Here is a 20,447-nt window from a genome sequence, read left to right on the forward strand (position 1 = left end):
TTAAAAATTACCCCATTAAAACTGGGCAGAGGACCTGAGTAGACATCTTTCTAAAGAAGACATCCACATGGACAACAGACACGTGAAAGTGTGTTCACCATCACGCATCATCAGAGAAATGCAAATGAAAACCACAGTGAGATACCTCCTCCCGCCTGTCAGGACAGTTATTATCAAATGATCAGTGTTGGCGAGGTTGTGGAGTGAAGGGGAACTTTCCACGCTGTTGGTGGCCATGCAAAAATGGCGCAGCTCCTACGGCAGAGTACAGAAGTTCCTCAAGATGTTTAAAATAGAAATGTCCTATGATGCAGCAACCCCACTTCTGGGCATAGATCCAGAAGAACTGCAATCCGGATCTGGTAGACACCTGCGTTCTTGCGTCTGTCACAGCATTATTCACAGTACCCAAAATACGGAAAGAAATGGTTAACGATGGATGAACGGATGAAGAAAATATCATATATATAAATAAAATAAAATATTAGCCTTAAAGATAAGGAAATCTCTCCATTTATGACAGCGTGGTTGAAACTGGAGGACGCCATACTAAGTAAAATAATCAGACACAGAAAGATGAATACTGCATAATCTCACTTCTATGTTGAATCTAAAAATGTCACTCTTACAATCAGAGAAGAATGGTGGGTGCCAGCAGCTGGGGGGTGGGTGTGGGGGTTGGAAATGGGAAAATGTTGATCAAATGGTACAAAATTTCAGTTACAAGATGAGTAATTTCTGGAGAGCTAATGTACAGTATGGTGACTACAGTTAGTAATAATGATTTGTACACTCAAAATTTGCTGAGAGACTAAATCTTAAATGTTCTCAACCACACACGTGAAAGGGTAACTATGCAGAGTGTGGGTGACAGATGTATTAACTAGGTTGACTGCGGCAGTCATTTCACAATGTTCATGTATATCATACATCACCCTGCATAACTTAAATATGTACTGTTTTTGTCAATGGTGCCTCACTAAAACTGGGGGAAATGTGTGACACAAGTATACAGAGAAAGGCAGTCCTGTACTTGTTAGCAAAAGCATAAACCAATGCCATCTCTAATTTAACAGTTTCACACCACGTAGAATGACGAACGCAAAAGACTTCCTGGCAGCATTGCTTGTAATATGAAAAGATTGGAAACTATTTAAGTGTAGTTCAGTTAGGGAGTGACTGGAAAATCGTGGGTTTTCCACAAAACGATTGGTGGGAATGCAAGCTGGTGCAGCCACTCTGGAAAACAGTATGGAGTTTCCTCAACAAGTGAAACACAGAGTTATTCTATGATCCTGTAATCTCGCTACTGGTCATTTACCCCAAAAATATGAAAACAGTAATTTGAAAGGATATATGCACCCATGGGTTTACTGCAACATTATTTACAACAGCCAAATTATGGAAGTACCCCAAGTGTCCATCTATAGATGAACACTTGTGGTGTATATATACGGTGTGTATATACGGTGAATAATACAGCTGCAGAAAGAATGACATCTTGTCATTTGCAACAACACGGATGGATCTAGAAGGTATAAAGCTAAAGAAATATGTCAGCCATGGGGAAAAATGCATATGATTTCACAAACATGTGGAATTTAAGAAACAAAGCAAATGAAGAAATTAAAAAAAAAAAAAAGAGAGAGAGAGAGAGAGAGAGAAACCGAAAACATAGACTCGTGATTACAGGGAAGAAACAGAGGTTACCAGAGGACAGGATGTGTGAAACACTGCAGGGGGTTAAGCGTGGCTGTATTGCAACGAGCACTGAGGGATATTAGACAATACTGAATTGCTCTTTGGCGCTCCTGAAACCAATATGACAACCGTACGTTAACCCTCCTGGAATTAAAGTTTGTAAAAATAAGCACAATGGATGTAAATGAAATCTTAATAACTTTGGAAAAAAGAGGTGCAAGAAATAATAAACAAAAATATACCTTTTAAAAAAGAAATGATATGTAGCCTCTAAAAACAATTCTTGAATGATCGTACAGTTACGTTGCTACGAGAAAAAGGGGACACAGAGAGGCAGGCAGAGAGAGAGAAGGAAGCAGGCTCCCTGCTGAGCAGAGAGCCCAATGTGGGACTCAATCCCAGGACCCTGAGATCATGACCTGAGCCGGAGGCAGAGGCCCAACCCACTGAGCCACCCAGGTGCCCCACAAATCAATATTTTTTAAAAATTACCCCATTAAAACTGGGCAGAGGACCTGAGTAGACATCTTTCTAAAGAAGACATCCACATGGACAACAGACACGTGAAAGTGTGTTCACCATCACGCATCATCAGAGAAATGCAAATGAAAACCACAGTGAGATACCTCCTCCCGCCTGTCAGGATAGTCACTGGGGAGTTTGCTTTACCCTTGCTCCCGCTCATGATCTCTCTCTCTCTCTCTCAAATAAATAAATAAAATCTTAAAAAGATAAAGTTTCAGTTATGCAACATAAATGTTGCCGAGATCAGCTGCTGTACGACACTGTACCTACGGTTGACAATAGTGTACTGTGCCCTTACAGTCTGTCGGTAGGCTGTATCTCGTGTTAAGTGTTCTTACTATGATATAAAAAAAAAAAAAAGAAAAAAGGAAATACCCTCAGTGAATGAGTTTGGTATAGTTTAACACACAAAGACCGATCCAAATTTTTGTCTTATCCTTTATTGCCAAAAAACACTTACTTTAAAGATCATACTAATCCTGAGGCACCTGGGTGGCTCAGTGGGTTAAAGCCTCTGCCTTCAGCTCAGGTCATGATCCCAGGATCCTGGGATCCAGCCCCATGTCAGGCTCCTGGTCAGTCTTCTCTCTCTCTCTCTCTCCCTCTGCCGCTCCTTTTGCTTGTGTTCTCTCTCTTTCTCTCTCTGACTGTCCAATAAATAAATAAAATCTTAGAAAACAAAAACAAACAAACAAAAACACCTCACTTCACACTCATTGGGATAGATACTGTTTAAAAAAAAAAAAAGACAACAAATGTTGGCAAGGGCATAGAGAAATCTGAAGCCTTGAACACGACTGGTGAGAAAGCAACAGGTCCTGCCTCTGTGCAAACTCGTATGAAGGTTCCTCAAAAAATTAAATATAGAACTTCTGCACGACTCAGCATATGCTCTCACTTCTGTGTATGTAACCAAAAGGACGGAAGTCAGGATCAGAGAGATATTAATGCTGCCGTGTTCACTGCAGCACTATTCATCGTAGCCAAGACGTGGAAAGAACCCTGATGCCCACGATGACAATGGATTTAAGAAAAAAATTACATACAACAGAAATTCGATGGAAGTATTCAGCCTTAAAATAGAAGGCGATCTTGCAATACGTGAGAACATGGATGAAACCTGAAGACGGTACACAACTGACCTAAGCCAGTCACCCGGGGCAAACGCGGGATGACTGCACCTAAAACAGATTCGTGGAAGAGCCAAACCCATGGAAAGAGGGAGCACCTCAGTGGTTGCCGGGGGGAGGCGGGGGAACGGAGAAGCTACTGGGTATGAAGTTTCAGTGAAGGCAGATGAACCTGCACCACATTGTACCTACAGTCAGCAATACTGCGCTGTACGAAGGTCGGTGAGAGAGCACACCCCATGTCAAGGGATTAGGATAATAATAAAAATTAAGTAAAATTAGAGGTGCCTGCACTGCTCAGTCAGTTGGGGTCCAACTCTTGATTTCGGCTCAGGTCATGATCTCTGGGTCTTGAGACCAAGCCCTGCCTTGGGCTCTGCGCGGAGGGTGGAGTCTGTTTGGGATTTCCTCTCACCCTCTCCTTCTTCCGCATCCACCCTGCTCATGCAGACATGCTCTCTCCCCCCTTCCCCCCCCCCCCCAAAAAAATATCAAAAGTAAAAATTAAAAATTAAAAAAACATCTCAGGGGGAAGACTATTGTTACATTGTGGATATTCGGTAAGTTAACCAAAATCCCACAGCTATTAAAGGACCAAACCAAAGTTTAACTCCAAAGCCAGCATTTTTCCTCTCCCTCCAGTTCTATAAGCAAGGAATAGAACTGTGGGACTGTGGTCTGGAACAGGAAAATCACGACAGGGCTGGTGGACAGGATTCACATAAACAAAGGAGGGTAAGGAGCGTGTTTTAGGTGGGTCATGTTATTATTTTAGACATTGTAATATTATATAAGAAATTACAGAACAGGGGTGTCTGGGTGGCACAGTCGGTCAAGCATCTGACTCTTGATTTCAGCTGAGGTTATGATCTCGGGGTTGTGAGATCAGGCTCCACACTGGGCTCCATGCTGGGCAGAGACATTCTCTCTCTCCTTCAACCTCTGCCCCCACCCCCCATGTTCTCTCTCTCTAAAATTAATATATCTTTTAAAAAAAAGAAATTACAGAAGAAAAAAAAACACCTTGGCTAGAGCATTGATTTTATATAAAGGAAGCAGCTAATTAACCCTGGACTAATGACTATAAGACACCCATAGTACACTTGAACTCAACATGAGAGGTTCTCTGTTTTTTGCAGACAAGGATTAAGTCCATCATGATTCGCGATACAAAAACGTGGAGATGCAGTGTACTTAGAAAGACGTCATGCATCTTCAGATAGAATAGAAAGGAATGAAAATGTAGAAAGTTACGTGTGCCAGGAACGAGAAAACGAATGTGCAATAGGAACTGGGAAAAGGAAGAAATGATGTAAATGAAAAATCACAAATCCCTCACGACTTTTCAGAATCAAGTTAAAACTAAGAGCTGAAAAAGTCAAAGTTTCTGTTAAAACTTTACAAAAAAAAAAAGAATTTAGAAGACATTGTAAAAAGAAGCAAAGAGCTAATTAAATCATCGGGAGCATCAGTAATATTCCTCAGTCACTGCGCAGCTATTGAACGGACCATTTGTATCAACTCAGTCCCCACCTGGGAAATGATACCATTGCTTCTAACCTCGTCAAGAGGCACCACCAGACTTGCTGAAACATAAAGAAAATGAGGCCAGTCCACATCACGTGGGATCATCTGTTGGTTCTACCAGAGAGCAGAAAAATAAGGAATTCATAAAATCAATATTTATAGAAGATAATTTTGTAAGGAACACATGCTTTCAAAATAAGAAAATAACATTTTAGCTGTCAAGAGCCTATAATGAATTTAAGAAAAGGTCAATAAATAATTTATAACACCATGGGTATTAGTTTTGAAATACTGCTCTCAACACTGAATTATCTATGGGAAGGACTAAGCAGGTCATCTAAAATATGGAATGGTCATTGGCATCTCTTAATTTGTTGCCATTGGAGTAAGTGTGATGATCCCTCCATCTTAAGATCTCATCACCTCAGGGAAATAATTCGTTCTGATGGGCAGATAGTCCTGTCAGCCAGGGTGTTAAAAGCTTAAACAGCAAGTAATTGACACCCAAATGACACTGAGCAAAATATCCCGAGATGGCAAATCAAGGAATAATTTAACCCTTGACAACTCAGGGGGTGGGGGTATTGATGAAAAAAAAATTGTGAATGCTAACAAAATGATTGCCCCAAATTAACTAAACTTACCAGTGTTAATGTACTCATTCGGCCCACTTTTATTTGCACTGGAGATACAAGGAAATTAAAAATATGGACCTTCCCACAAGGAACACATTGTCTAGTAAAATGATATATACAAACAAGCCATTCTAGAATGAAATTTTGACACCTACTACCCCATGGATGGACCTTGAGGACATTATGCTAAATGCAATAAGCCAGATTCAAAAGGACAAATTCTGTATGATTCTCCTTATACAAAATACCTAGAATAGCAATTCTTAGAGACAGGAAGTAGAATGGTTTTCCAGGGCTGGAGGAGGTTGGAATGGGCAATTAGTGTGTCATGGACACAGATTTTCAGATTAAGAGGATGAAAAAGTGTTGGCAAGACCGTGGTTAAGGTTGTACAACACTGTGAATGCCCTCAATGACACAGATCTGTACACCTAACAATGACTAAAATGGTAAATTCTGACGTATGTATGTTTTACTACAATAAAAAAAATGCCAAAAAAATGATTATAAGCAATTATAACAGGCCTCTAGGCTAACCTAGTCATCTTTCCCCATATTAGAAGTAATTTTTAAAAAGTAAAGGACTGACTTAGATAACAACATTTATCACTTATAAATTTATCCTTTCTCCTTTTTAATTATAACTTGAAAATCAGTTAAGGAAAGAAACTAAAGCAATGTTTATAAATTTCTATCTTGAAATTATATATATTTGAAAGAAATAATATATACTAACATAATATATAATTATATGTTAAAGTGTAATATATTATATATAATTTAATAATATATTTATCATATAATGTATTATACATATGCTATTTTATACATTATATATAAATCATATAATATCTCCATATGTAAATATACAAAGTAAATAAGCCCCAAATATTTTTTAAACAAAATGAGGAGTAAGAAAACAAAGCAGAAAATGTGCTTTGAACATTTTCCAACATTTAGATTGGCAGTTAATTGATTTTTTGACAGAATAGGGGATGCCGAGCAGGTCCCACAACTTTAGCTCACCACCTAGGATGTGTTGGTCAAATGGCAGGTAACTTGCTACTTAGCGGGGCCCAGATAGTACTAATCTCTTGCGTGAGCTAAGGTAGAGAGAGGGAGAGAAAGGGAAAGAAGGAAAGAAAGAGAAGGAAGAAAGAAAGAAAAGAAAAGGAAGGAAGGAAGGAGGAAGGAATGGATGGAGGAAGGAAAAGAAGAAAGAAAGAAAGAAAGAGAGAGAAAGAAAGAAAGGAAAAGAATAAAAAGATATCATTGGAAATAGGAGAGTACTAAGAACCTCCCAAAACTGTCTATCTAAAAGCAATACCAACACCAGCAAAATGATCAGTCAACTCTGTCGGAACTCTGGAAATGAACCAAAAGTTGGAAATCATCTTTCGCGTGAAAACATGTTCCACAGTATTAGTTGCAGGAACTGTAAACCAAAACCACAAAAACACAGCACTTGATGCAAACGGTGCTTCGGAGAACACTTTGGCCACTACTCAAAGTCACGGATAGAGCGGTCCTGTCATCTTGTAATTCCACTCCGAGGTACACATCTCCCGAACCCTCATACACGAATGTTCCCTGGAGCCAACAGCCAAAGAGTGGGAACAACACCCACATCTTGACAAACAGGCAGACAAAAAAGCATAAGCACACAATGGAATGCCAGCGGTCATAAAAGGAACTCTAGGACTGCATAACCCTCGAACCCAGTGTGCCGTGATAAGGCACCGACTGTCACAAATTACATGGGTTCATAAATTTGAAATGTGCCAGATAAGCAAATCCATGAAGACAGAAAGCATGTGGGTAATGGCCAGGGCTGGGTGACGGGGGAATGTGGAAGGACTGCTCACGAGTACAAGCTTTCCTTCTGAGGTGCTGCAAAGGTTCTGGAATTACATCATGATGGGTACTGCAAGGTACTGGGACTACACTAAAACGCACTGTGTCACCTGCATTAAATGGGTGGATTTATCCCATGTAAGTTGTATCTCAATCAAAATAAAAGCTTCAGCTGGTATTAAGTGCACAAGCTATGACCAAAACAGACATCAAGGTGACAAGATGGAAGGGTACTGGGCAGCAGAGATAAAAAATGAGCAACTTTTTCAAATATAAAGAAAGAGGGCTTGAATGTGAAAATCAATAAACTTCTAGAACAGTAAATGGGAAATTTGGTGAAAATGGAAATTTTCGCTAATTTAGTTTGTGGCAATTGCATGAGGGTATGCCTGTCATTGAGCTGTACTTCTATCATTTATCCCATTTACTGTATATACATTATACCTCAACAAACACAACAAGGAGACAGTTTGTATCGACCTAGTCCACAAACATGTACATACGCACACACACACACCCAGAAAAAGCACTCGCACACCTGAAAAAAGTTTTAAGAAATGTGATTACTCTTCTATCTTAGGATATATATTCCAATCTCTTCTAATCTTGGGTGTACTTTATGTATATTTTAAAGTATTTCATAATTTAAAATTATTTTGAAATGCAGATGAGGTCTCACTTTCCAGATGTAGATGTAGACATCTGTCCCTGGAATAGGAAAAACAATGAGGAAACTTCATGCAACTTGCAGCTAATAAAATGTCACAATGCCAGCTGCCTGAATCAGTAGGAGTCCATGTCATGGTGATCAGAGCCATGTAAATCATAGATTCTGTCCTCAAGGGTCCCTGTGCTTACTAGATGTTCTACTTACTAGAGGCTATCCCTACGATGTATACTTGGAGATACGAAACTTGGAGATATAGGGGACAAATATGGACAGATTTAGAATCCCAGATATATACGCAAGTAAGAACAGTGAGTCAAATTTAATAATATGACATTTTATGGCAATAAATTCAGTTTTTCATGCCCAGATTCAGAATAAAATTTGCCTCCCAGAAGAACAGGGTATGGACACGAGGCTTCTGGGAATTCGAGCAGGCTCATCTAGGGTCAGAAGTGGGAAGGAGAGCTAGGAAAACCAGTTCATCATAGAAGTTGATAAATGGACAAATAAAGTGCACCCAATAATTTAACAAAACTCATATATTCCTGCCCATATTTAACAAAGTATTGTAATACTTACCGAGACGATTCTTACAGTAATAAAATATAATAAATACCATGAATATTCACTTTCTTCGATTCCCCTGATTCCATTCTCTTTCTTTATTTCCCAAAAAAGAAGGGAGTAACTTATTGTTAGCATTTATTATGTATATGAATTTGATAGCATGTTATGTGTGTGGCACATAGACACTTATCTATATCACTAATAATACACAGAATCATATATACCCCCATAGGACATAACCTTTTGCAACTAATGTTTTTCCCACAACTTTAAATTTTCCTAGCAAGTCCTCCTTTTTATTCCTGTAGCTCTAGACTAAAATAATATCCACACATTATTAGTTCATATCAAGTCAAGAACACACAGTCCCAGTAGAATCCTTTACCAGAATCTTTCAGCTCTAACAAGGAAGAGGAAAAAAACCACCATGGTCCTTTTTCCGGTATTGGTGGTCTTTACCCCTGTTCTGTGGATAACAACTGGAAGAAACATATAACACTGAATGAAGAAATAAAAAAAGCTATGGCACACAAACTGAAAAAGTGAGAGATCATAACTAGAAACAAAGTAACTCTGGCTTCCGGTTCCACCTGTGATAGTTTAGCTGGTATCAGACATCCTCCGACCATAAACACCCATGAGGCCTACAGAAGAGATGACAGTTATTTCCAGGAATTGGCCGATAGTCAAGGAGGGCTGCTGCAGTCCCTGAAGAAGCAGAAGCACTTGCAGCATGCCCACAGGCACCTACACTTGCCCTGTGGGTCACTTTCCTTGGCCATGACTCAAAGAAACAGAGCCTAAGCGTGGAGACTCAGTGTCTCCACGTAGCGAAGCCCACGTCCTCCACTGAGAGAGCGAAGATTGGGGCTGACAGCAGCAGCGAGGACTTGAGGGCGGGCAGAACCACCCAGAAGAGACCTCAGAAGTCCACATGGCAATTTCTGTTAGTCTTTGGTTGACTCTTGAGCTACAAAAGTTTGGAATAAGACAACAGACACATCATCAAAGAGCAATTTTTCAGGAGGCTGGTAAATGAGCTGTGACCGAGGAATCTGAACAAAGATGGAGAGACACTGACATCTGGGTCAGGAGAAACCATGATGACATGGTGTGGTATGTTTGTCAATACAGTAATTTAAATAAATCTAAGAATTCCTTGAAGCACACAACATAGAAGACAAAATACAAAATTTTAATTGTTCTACCTGTTAAATAAATTGATCTGACACTTTAAAAAAATCTAATCATAAAGAAAATTGAAAAAACTCAAAAGCTTCACTGTGGAATTTTAGCAAACCTTCAATAAAGAAATAACAACAGGAGTGCCTGGGTGGCTCAGTGGGTTAAGCCTCTGCCTTTGACTCAGGTCACATCCCCAGGGTCCTGGGATCAAGCCCCACCTCGGGCTCTCTGCTCAGCGGGGAGCTTGCTTTTCCCTCTCCCTCTGCCTGCCACTCCACTACTTGTGCACTCTCTCTCTGTCAAATAAGAAATAAAAAATCTTTTAAAAGAAGAAACAATAATGCACAAATTCTTTCAGAAAATAAAAAAATAATGAGACTACTTGCCAAATCATTTCATGGTCAAGGATAACCATAATATAAGACCCTGACAAGAGCACTACAAGAAACAAAAATTATGCCAATACTTCATGAATATAAAATAACAAAAATATCAAAAATATAGCAAAAACAATCTAGCAACACACACAAACTTACACATGCACACACACAATCTCACACATAATGGCCAAGTGGGATTTATCCCAAGAAGGCAAGTTTTGTTTTACATTTGTGAAAACTGGATCAATGTAACTGACCACACTGATAGAATATAGGAGAAAGGTGATACAATTAGCTCAATGGATGAAAAAAATTATTTGAAAATTCAACATTTATTTATAATAAACATATCAGCAAAGAACTAGAAGAATCTCCCCCAATCTGATAAAATTATTTTCAAAAAGAAACACTAATGATAATACCTTAAAAATTAAACTCTTCCTCAGAGATTAGGCACAAAACCAGAATGCAATGTTTACCACTCCTACACAAACTTAGTAATGGTGATCTCAACTAATGCAATAAGATAAGAAAAAATAAAAGAACAAAAATTGGAAAGAAGTAAGTAAAACTGTCTTTTCATAAATAGCATGACTGTGTACATAGATTATACAGCAATACCTTCATCAATAAAAGCTCAACAAATTCTCAAAAAAATAGTAAATATAATATAGCAACATATCTAAAAAGATAATACACCATCACCACATGAAATTTCTTCAAAATGCCAAAATAAAAAAGAATCCACAAAAACTATTTGAATTAAAAAGTGAATTTTGGAAAATCTCCAGATAAAAAGTCCATACAGAAATATCAAATGCATTTTTCTACAATAGATAGTTACAAACACTACAAAATAAAATTTTAAAAGTGCTATGTCCTATAATAACATCACAAACGTCCAATACCTAGGAGAAAAAAAATCTAAGGCAAGATGAGAAAGACCTCCATATAAAACGTATAGTACATTGCTATGAAAAGCTAGAGAACACTTAACAAATAGTCACCATTCATGGATTAAAACTGTAATACTGTTAAGATATAAATCCTTCCCAGGTTGACTGAAAAACACAATTCCTATCCGATTTCATTAGGTTTTTCATAGAGATTAGCCAACTAAAAACTACAGGAAGGGGCACCTGGATGGTGCAGTCAGTTGAGTAACTGACTCTCAGTTTTGGCTCAGGTCCTGATCTCAGGGTCCTGGGACTAAGTCCTGTGTTGGGCTCCCTGCTCAGTGAGGAGTCTGATTGAGATTCTCTTTTTTCCTCTCCCTTTTCCCCCCCCCCCCCCCGATTTACACATGCATGTGTGCACTCTCTCTCTTTCTCAAATAAATAATCTTTTAAAACTACATGATAATGCAAAGGATCTGGAATCACCATAAAAACCTTGAAGTAGAAGTAAATGTCAGAGAATATACACCACTAGTTTTCAAGATTTAATAGAAAACTATCTTAAGGGGCGCCTAGATGGCTCAGTGGGTTAAAGCCTCTGCCTTCGGCTCAGGTCATGATCTCAGGGTCCTGGGATCGAGCCCCACATCGGGCTCTCTGCTCTGTGGGGAGCCTGCTTCCTCCTCTCTCTCTCTGCCTGCCTCTCTGCCTACTTGTGATCTCTGTCTGTCAAATAAATAAATAAAATCTTTAAAAAAAAAAAAACTATCTTTAAAACAGTGTGACACTGATACACAGCATAACCAGACAAATGGAACAAACCAGTGTATAGAAATGAACACATTTATACGTTGATTATAAGGGCACAATGTAAATCAGTGGGAAAGTATGACCTGTTCAATAGATGGTGCTCAAGAAATTGGATAGTCTCTTAAAAAATGAAAACAAGCCTTGATTCCTATTTCACACACAAAAAATTAATTTGAGATGAAACAATAATCCAAATATGAGGTTAAAATGTTGAGACTTCTACAAGAAAGCTTTGGTGCCTATCTTCATGAACTTAGGTAGGGTTAAATTTTTTCTTAAAGGATAAAATATGCTTAACCATAAAGGGAAAAAATGATAACCTAAGTCCAATAAAATGAAGAATTTCTGGTCATCAAAAGGTCTCATTACAATAAATAGGCGAAGGATTGGAGAAATTCACAGTTCCTGTATTTGAGAAAGAACACATCTGGAATATATAGATACCACCTGCCAATCAATAAGAAAAAGGAAATCCAATTCTTTAAAAATCGGTGCAAGACTTGAACAGGTGCTCCACAAAAGAATATATCTAAATGACCAACTCACACTAGGTAAATGTAATTTAAAAACAGAGTGAGATGTTAGACCAAAAATATCAAGTGTTGGCAAGTCCGTTGAACAGCTGGAGTTCTCGTGCACTGCTGGCAGGAACACAAGCTGGTTCAAGAACTTTGGGAAACTGGCAGTACCTACCAGGGCTAACTACATGCCCACCTTCTGACCCAGCAGTTCCACTCCTAGGTACACAGCCTACAAAGACGAGTGCCTATGAGCACCAAATGATATGAAAAGGAGTGTTCCTAGTGGCTCTGCTCATCCACGTTCTATACAAGCTTGCTTGCATGAGATCAGAACAGGCAAAGCTAGTCTATGGTCACAGAAGTAAGGACAGTGATCAACAACATGAGAAGTCTAGACAATGAATGGGCAGAGACATCAGGGTGTGTTCCAAAATTAAGGTCATGCTCCCTATCTTGATTTTGATGATGTTTACGTGTGTGTGTGTGTGTGTGTGTGTGTGTGTGTGTGTGTAAATTCAGAGCTATACACCTAATATTTGTATATATTTTACTAAACATTACTATATAATGTTAAAATAAGAACCTCCTCCATTAACATACTTCTAGAATGTTCAGTTCTTTTTGTCTGTTTCACACTCTAGACCCCAGCTTGAACAGGTCTGAAATCTCAAGTGACAAGTACATTCCCGTCTAAACTAACAGCTCCTACGAATGACTGGGGTATTCTTTTTATTGCTACCATTTCCTTGGTGTGAGGTTTTGTTTGTCAATGTTTCCCATACCATTTGGTTTGCAGTTTGGGTCCTATTTACTGATCCTCTATTTTTTAGTTTTAAAGTCTTTGGATCAGCCATGCATGTCTCCTCATAGTTCATCTCTCTCTTCACCATTCTCCAAAGCTCACACGGAGCATCCCAAGATCCCACGCACTGCCTCAGAAAATAGAACCTTGATTCTCATCATTTCCTGCAGTTTAGAGGGGAAGGAGTCAAGAGTAGGAGGAGCTGGGCTTTGAGACACCAGAGGTCACCAAATCCCCAAGTGTGAAAAACCCAACATAGTTACACAAATGATCTGGGATAAAGAAGACTGCAGTAGACACAAGTCAACCTCTTCTGTGTGATACACTCCGTTAAACACACCCTGCATCTGGCACAGGAGAGAACAGGAACTTTTCCAGGGCAAGCATGGACTGTTTCACTAAGATTTCTACCACCAATACCCCAAGCACCCCACTGTACATTGTCTAAAAATAAAAAGGTAATTATGACTATTATCTCAAATTCATGTTCTCCAAAATTTCAGGGGTATACATATAAACTAAAATAGCCTACAAAGAGATTTCTCAGTCCAGCTCAAAAAAAAAAAAAAAAAAAAAGCTTTCTTCCTTCCCAAGTTCTTTGAAATTGTGGCTCAAAGCCAGCATCTCTAACTGAGCCTAATGTTACAAAAATCTATAAGCCATTAACTCCAGCCATATTAAATATATAAAAATCAATTCTAATGCCCTGTTCTTCTTCCAAAGTCCCAACCTGCAATTGGAAACATACAAGAAAATACTACCTGCTCCCCAATGTCCTTCAGCCTTTTGTTTGATTTATTCTGGAAATGCTACCTGTATCAGGGAAATTAGAAATCAGTCAGCAAGCCTGGTGGTCTGTGCCATGCACACTGTCAGGTTCTTCGTTCAGGGGCCAAGCCAGCTCTCAAGTGGCCATGCCCGGTCCCAACAGCTGGAGGGAAAATCACCTGCTATCAACCCCTGTGATTCTTTCCACTGGTTCAAAGCAGGCTTTGACATGCTGTCCAGTACTCTGGTTCCTCCTTACAATCGATGCCACACAGGATGCTTTCCTGTCCTCTGAATGTTCCTGATTAACCCAACGACAAAAACTGTATCGTCAAGGGAATTTTCTACCCTCCGCTTTTAATATGTATAGTTTTACACATGGTGGCCAATACAGATGGCCTATTTATCCTCAAATGTGTACTTTTGTTTCTAGTTCTTCACTGTGTGTATTACTCGTTCTGTTTATGAGAACTAAAACACAGGGGTGCCTGGGTGGCTCAGTCAGTTGAGCGTCCAACTCTCGGTTTCGGCTCGCAGGTCAGGTCGTGATCGCACCCTGTGTCGGGCTCTGCACCCAGTGGGGAGTCAGCCTGAAGATTCTCTCCCTCGGACCCTCCTCCCACTCATGTGCTCTCTCTATAATAAGTAAAATCTTATCAAAAAACACCAAAGCACAGAATCTTCCCCTGCTTTCTCAGATTCCTTTCCTATTATGAATATTTAAAAATTTAAATTTCTAAACAAATACCAATTCAGCAGCATCTCATAAAGTTTGGTAAGTAAAGTTTTCATTATCAGTCATGAACACTTTCTAATTACATATATGGAATCTTTTTTTTTCCCATAAGTGAATGAGAAATATGGAGATTTTATTAATGTGTGCACCTAAAACTGTGAGATATTTTGTGGCTATTTGTAAATTGGGTCTACAATTCATTTTGCTTCCAGAATAAAGTCTTTTAATATTGATTCTTGCAATTTACTGGGGAGGGGGGAATCTTCATTTTGGTTTAATAGATAATCAACCATTGTAAATGTCCCTTGCACTGTGCAATGATTCTTCCCACAGTAATTGCTAGGTACAGAGATCTGGGGTTTCAAGAGCAATATAGCAAAATAGTCAAGATACAGACTTTAACTCCCAATTACCAGCTGTGTGATCTGGGATGACTCCCTTAATCTCTCTGTGCCTCACTTAGCACACCTGTTAAACATCTAATATATCTTAGTTGCTATTTAAGTGTTAGATGTTATTACACAAATCCACAGAATTAAGTTTTTTAATCATTCAGATATTCTTTATGCTTAAGTTTTACCAGTTTGATTTACCAATTACTAAGAAAGGTATTTTAAAATCACTCTTTGTGGATGTTATCTTACCCTTGTTTTCTCTTAAAAGCAAATTTAGACAAGGACTTCGGTACAAGTTGTTTACTTGGGAGGTGGTCCCAGGAAGCACTGTGGGGAAGGAGGGACGTGGGACAAGAGATGGAGGGTTTGCATTCCGAAATTCATCACTACGCAGCTCAGTCCCACTGGGACTGAATAGTGAACCCCTGCCCCTCCCCCCCAAAAAATATCCACACCCTCCTCTCTGGAATCTGTGAATGTTACCTTATGCAGGAGGGAAAAAAGACTTCAAAGATGTGGTTAATTAAAGATTTTGTGATGAGGGGATTGTCCTGGGTTATCCAGGTGGGCCCAGTGCATTTTTAAGGGAAGGAGGCAGAGAGGTCATTCATACAGGAGAAGGCAACATGACCATGAAGTCAGAGAATGGAGAGATGTGGCCACAGCGATGGAATGCCCGCAGGCAAGAGCAGCTAGAAGAGAAAGGAGCTGATTTTCTGCTGGAGCTTCCAGAGGGAGCACAGCCCTGGCAACACCTTGCTTTTTTGCCCTGAGAAATGGGCTGCAGACTTCTGCTTCCAGAGTTGTTAGAAAATAAGCTACCAGTTCTGTGGCAAATGGTTAGAGCAGCCAGGCCCCCTTAGAGAACCGCCACGGAACACAACTCAGAACTGACCCCATTGAGTGGCAAAAAACTGGAGCATCCATCCACCAACTCTTTTTAACTTCCTAAGACACTACCAACTCCTTCTCACGGCCAGCTGCCCACCTCGAGCTCTGAACACACTCAAAGCCAAAGAAGACCCTCGAATAGACAGACACGGAAGGTAATTGGCTCCACGAGGGGGTTAAGTCAAGGGAACTGGAGCAGGATTTTGGCAGCCTCCACTATGGAGGAAACATTGGCAAGCTCTTTCAACTTCCTAGTTCCACATTTGAAGGCTATGTTAGTTCATACAGATCATTGGTTAGTGCATCTTGGTAAAGTACTTTTTGTGTCACTGGGTAATGCTATTCATTATCTGCCACAATGTCCTTAACCTTAAAATGATGTATCTTTTTCTGATATTGTTTGGTACAGCAGCTATTCATCTGGAATATCTAGATTAATCTATGTTTCTAGAATATCTATTTTCCATTCCTTTATTTTCAAATTTCTCTGTGTCACTGCCCTTAACATGCCTCTCTTATAAATACCATATACCAGATTTTTTAATCCAATCTAAGAATCTCTTCTCTTCTGTCACATACATTAATTCACTTCCATTACCTGTGACTATAGTTACCATCGTTTTAGTATTCTCTACTTACTCCAGTGCTTTTGCTTAATTATTTATCCTCCTCCTCTTTCCTCCCTCACTAGATTTACCCTAGCTTCCCTCTTTCCTAGAAAAGAAAGTATATACTCAAATGTTATTGTTTACATGGCTACGCTTAAAATTTTAGTGTAAATAAATATGGTACTTACACTCTTAAGTCTCCATCCATCTTTAAAAAAAAATTCAAGTGTTCAAATTCTAATCATGCTTTACCTATTTCCCTTATGATTCTTGTCCAGTATTTATTGCACCTTGTTCTTGAAATCTAAAACGGGCTAGGTTCTTTCATACTCAGTGATGTGTTTTGACCAGCAGAATTGTTTTCCAACTTTATTGCTCATCACTAATAGCTGAATTTCACTCCCTCCTTCTGGAGGTCAATATTTTTCTTAATAACTCTTACACTGAGAGTTTTTGAGTGAGTAACTCTCAGTCTTTGAAAATATATTTGTTTTGTCTTTGCTCTTGAAAAATATTTTTGCTGGTTATATAATTCTAGACTATTTTTTCCTTTCAGCATTTTGAAAAAAATTACCATCTGATCTATATGATGAATGTGATCTATTACAGAGAAGGATGCATTCAGCCTTGCTTATATGTGACTTATTTTTTTCCTTTTAAAATACTTTTTCATCTCTTCAATTACTACTTTTGTCCTGTCCACTCTACTGTCTATTTGGGGAACTATTTCTAAATGGACCTTCTTTCAGCTTTTATTCATTCTCTCTCCCTCCCTCCCTCCCACTTTTCCTCCCCCTCCAATATACACATTCTGTGTAACTTCCCAGATCTATCTTCTACTTTATCTATTCTCTCTTCAACTAAGTCTAACCTTTTAAATTCATACAATTATTTAATTTTAAAAACTATATTATCCTGTTTCTATACACACTGTTTATTTCTTTTCCAAATCAGCCTGCTTTTTATACATATTTTATTTTATTTTTTCAGTGTTCCAAGATTCATTGTTCACATTTTATACTTCTCATAATTCTAACATCTTTTTCAGTTTTTTGTTGCTTTTGTTCTTTTTTAAAAATATAGTTACTTTATAGACTCTTACAGATTGCTGCATTATCTCAATTCCCCTATTGTCTGCTAACTCCATTGCATAATAAATTATTTCTTGGGATGCCTGGGTGGCTCAGTCAGTTAAGCCGCTGCCTTCAGCTTGGGTCATGATCCCAGGGTCCTGGATCAAGTCCCACATCAAGCTCCTTGCTCGGCAGGGAGCTTGCTGCTCTCTCTGCCTCTGCCTGCCACTCTGCCTGCTTGTGTGCTCACTCTCTTTCTCTCTCTCTTTCTGTGACAAATAAAAAAATAAAATCTAAAAATTATTTCTCTTTGTGCTTTGTACTCTTTCTTTGGTTTTGTTTTTCTTGTGAATATTCCCTGGTTCTTTATACAGTGATAATTTCCATTTACTTGTGTCAGGTACCCAGTAGATTTTAGGTCTAGGACCAAGTCTTACATTCTCAGTTTCAAGTTCCCATACAATACTCAGACTATAAATTTGGACTCAAAACTATGTATGGCACAGGCTTGGTATTATATTTTTTCAAGGAAGAATTTACTACCCAGTATTTCTACTTTAGCATATGACAATGAATGGAGTCTTTCTAAATTATTTTAAATGGAAAGGTGTCATTTGAAGGCTTCAGCTTTCCTACAGAGGTCTCAGTCTTCATTCTCTGCCTTTCTTCAAGGACCATGCTCTCTGTTCCTGAGCAACCACCAAATTATAAGGTCTATACTCTCTCCATACTTGGGAATCTGAGGTATGAGAAAGGTACTTATGCTTAGGGCTGTGATCTTCCTTTCTTGCTGGCAACTCCTTATTTCTATCCCCTTCCTTATAAAATAATTATATATTACATATGAAACTGAATATATGAAACACAATCAAATATATATTTCTATATATAATTTCAATGATAGATATATAATTTTGAATATACAAGTATATAATCAAAATTTTATGCTAGAATTTAACAGTGTGTTTGGAGCAGGAGTGGAGCTTATCCTAATTCCATATACCATATTTGCAAAATTTCACCTCCATCAGGAAAGCAAGTTAGTTTTTGCTACCTAAGTAATTTATTAGTCCCTCCAGTAAAAGGCAACATTTTAAGATGTTGCAAGTCATTAAAACTGTCATTTCAGTGCCTAAACTTAAGTTCCCCAGAAAACACAGCTTAAAGCAAAAAAATCAAGCGTCAGCGGTTTATTTAAGAGTGTGATACCAGGGCAGCCAGGGTGAGGAAAAAGACTGAGGCTGGGCTAAGGAGAAGGGAGATATAAGGAAGTGCATTGCCAGGCCAGCAACAGTTTTTGGATAAGCTGATCACGTAGTCTCACTGGGCATCTTCAGAGAGGCCATACAAAGCAACCGTGTTAATGCACCAACCATTTGATGGAAGGAAATTAAAAGACATTACACCCTGTCACCCATAAGTCATAGTCCACCCCGAAGGGCACCATTACTCATGGATCCCATGTGACCTTCATACCACTGAAAGGTATTTGGTCTGTGGCTCTGGTTCCTGGCTTATACCTCTGGTTCCTGGCTTATACCCTAGGAGCTTTCTGTGATTGAGGTGATAGATACATTTTGTTCTCATGAGGGAACTCTTGGTGGACCCCTGCACAGCTTCAGGTGGAGGCTGGTCGCCAGAAAGACCAAACATTGATTAGAGGCTTGGAAATTTTAGCCCTATCCCCCAACCTCCAGGAAGGGGAGAGGGGCTGGAGATCAAGTTAACCTCCAATGGCCAATAATTTAATTGATCATTCCTACATAGCGAAGCCTCATAAAAACCCCAAAACCATAGAGTTGGAGAGCTTCTGGGTCGGCAAACGCATCAAGGTGCTAGGAGAGTGACTTTCCTGGAAGGGCTTAGAAACTCTGCTTCTGCCTCCCCTCCATGGCTTATCCTAAGTGTCTGTTCCATCTGGCTGACTTGTGTCCTTTATAGTAAACTGGTAAACGGAAGTAAAACACATTCGTAAGTTCTGTGGGCTCTTCTAGCAAATTTTTGAGCAAGAGAAAAGGCTTGTGAGATCCTCCATTTTAAGGTCAGTGGGTAAGAAGTACAAGGGGATCAGTTGTGCAACGGGGATCTGCTGAGGGGACAGTTCTGTGGAACTGAACCCTTTAACTTATGAGATCTGGTGTTAATTCTGAGTAGTTAGTGTCAGAACTGAATTCATTTGGAGGACACCTAGCTGAAGAACCGGAGAATCACTTGCTGGGGGAAAACCCTCATCAGGTCCCTGAAAACCATGAGGTTTTGGCCCATAGCAGCAGTAGGAAGCCCCACAGAGAGATGAGGAGGTCACTCATACTCTAGTATGAGGCAGGTGCCATGGGGCAGGCCTGTACTGACCTGAGTGACTGGGAGTAGCATTGCAGTGAGCCCCCTGGTAACCTGGCCCCCACAAATGCAGGAATGGCCAAAGCATTTGTTCAGTTCCCTTATAAGAAAAGTGAGGATGAGCAGTATGTTTCCAGAAACTAGTTCACTACTCAGTTTAAATACTGACAGATAGAGGTTTAAGACTGCTGCCCCCCGCCGAGTGCTTCCACCCCACGAAGACCTGCACTTTTCTACATGTGTGTTCTACATGTTTTCTATGGAAAACAATTCAACGAAGTTACTTTGACATCTCACATAGTTACCCCTTCATCTAGTAAATACAAGTATGTAAATATCACAGAATTATTTTCATTTCAAATCAAAGTATTTTTATTCAACTTTCAAATTCCTGAAGAAAAAATGTCCCAGAGAAGTAAAAATGTTTCCTTTT

Source organism: Mustela nigripes, chromosome 18, assembly GCF_022355385.1.
Source record: "Mustela nigripes isolate SB6536 chromosome 18, MUSNIG.SB6536, whole genome shotgun sequence".
Classification (NCBI taxonomy): Eukaryota; Metazoa; Chordata; class Mammalia; order Carnivora; family Mustelidae; genus Mustela; species Mustela nigripes.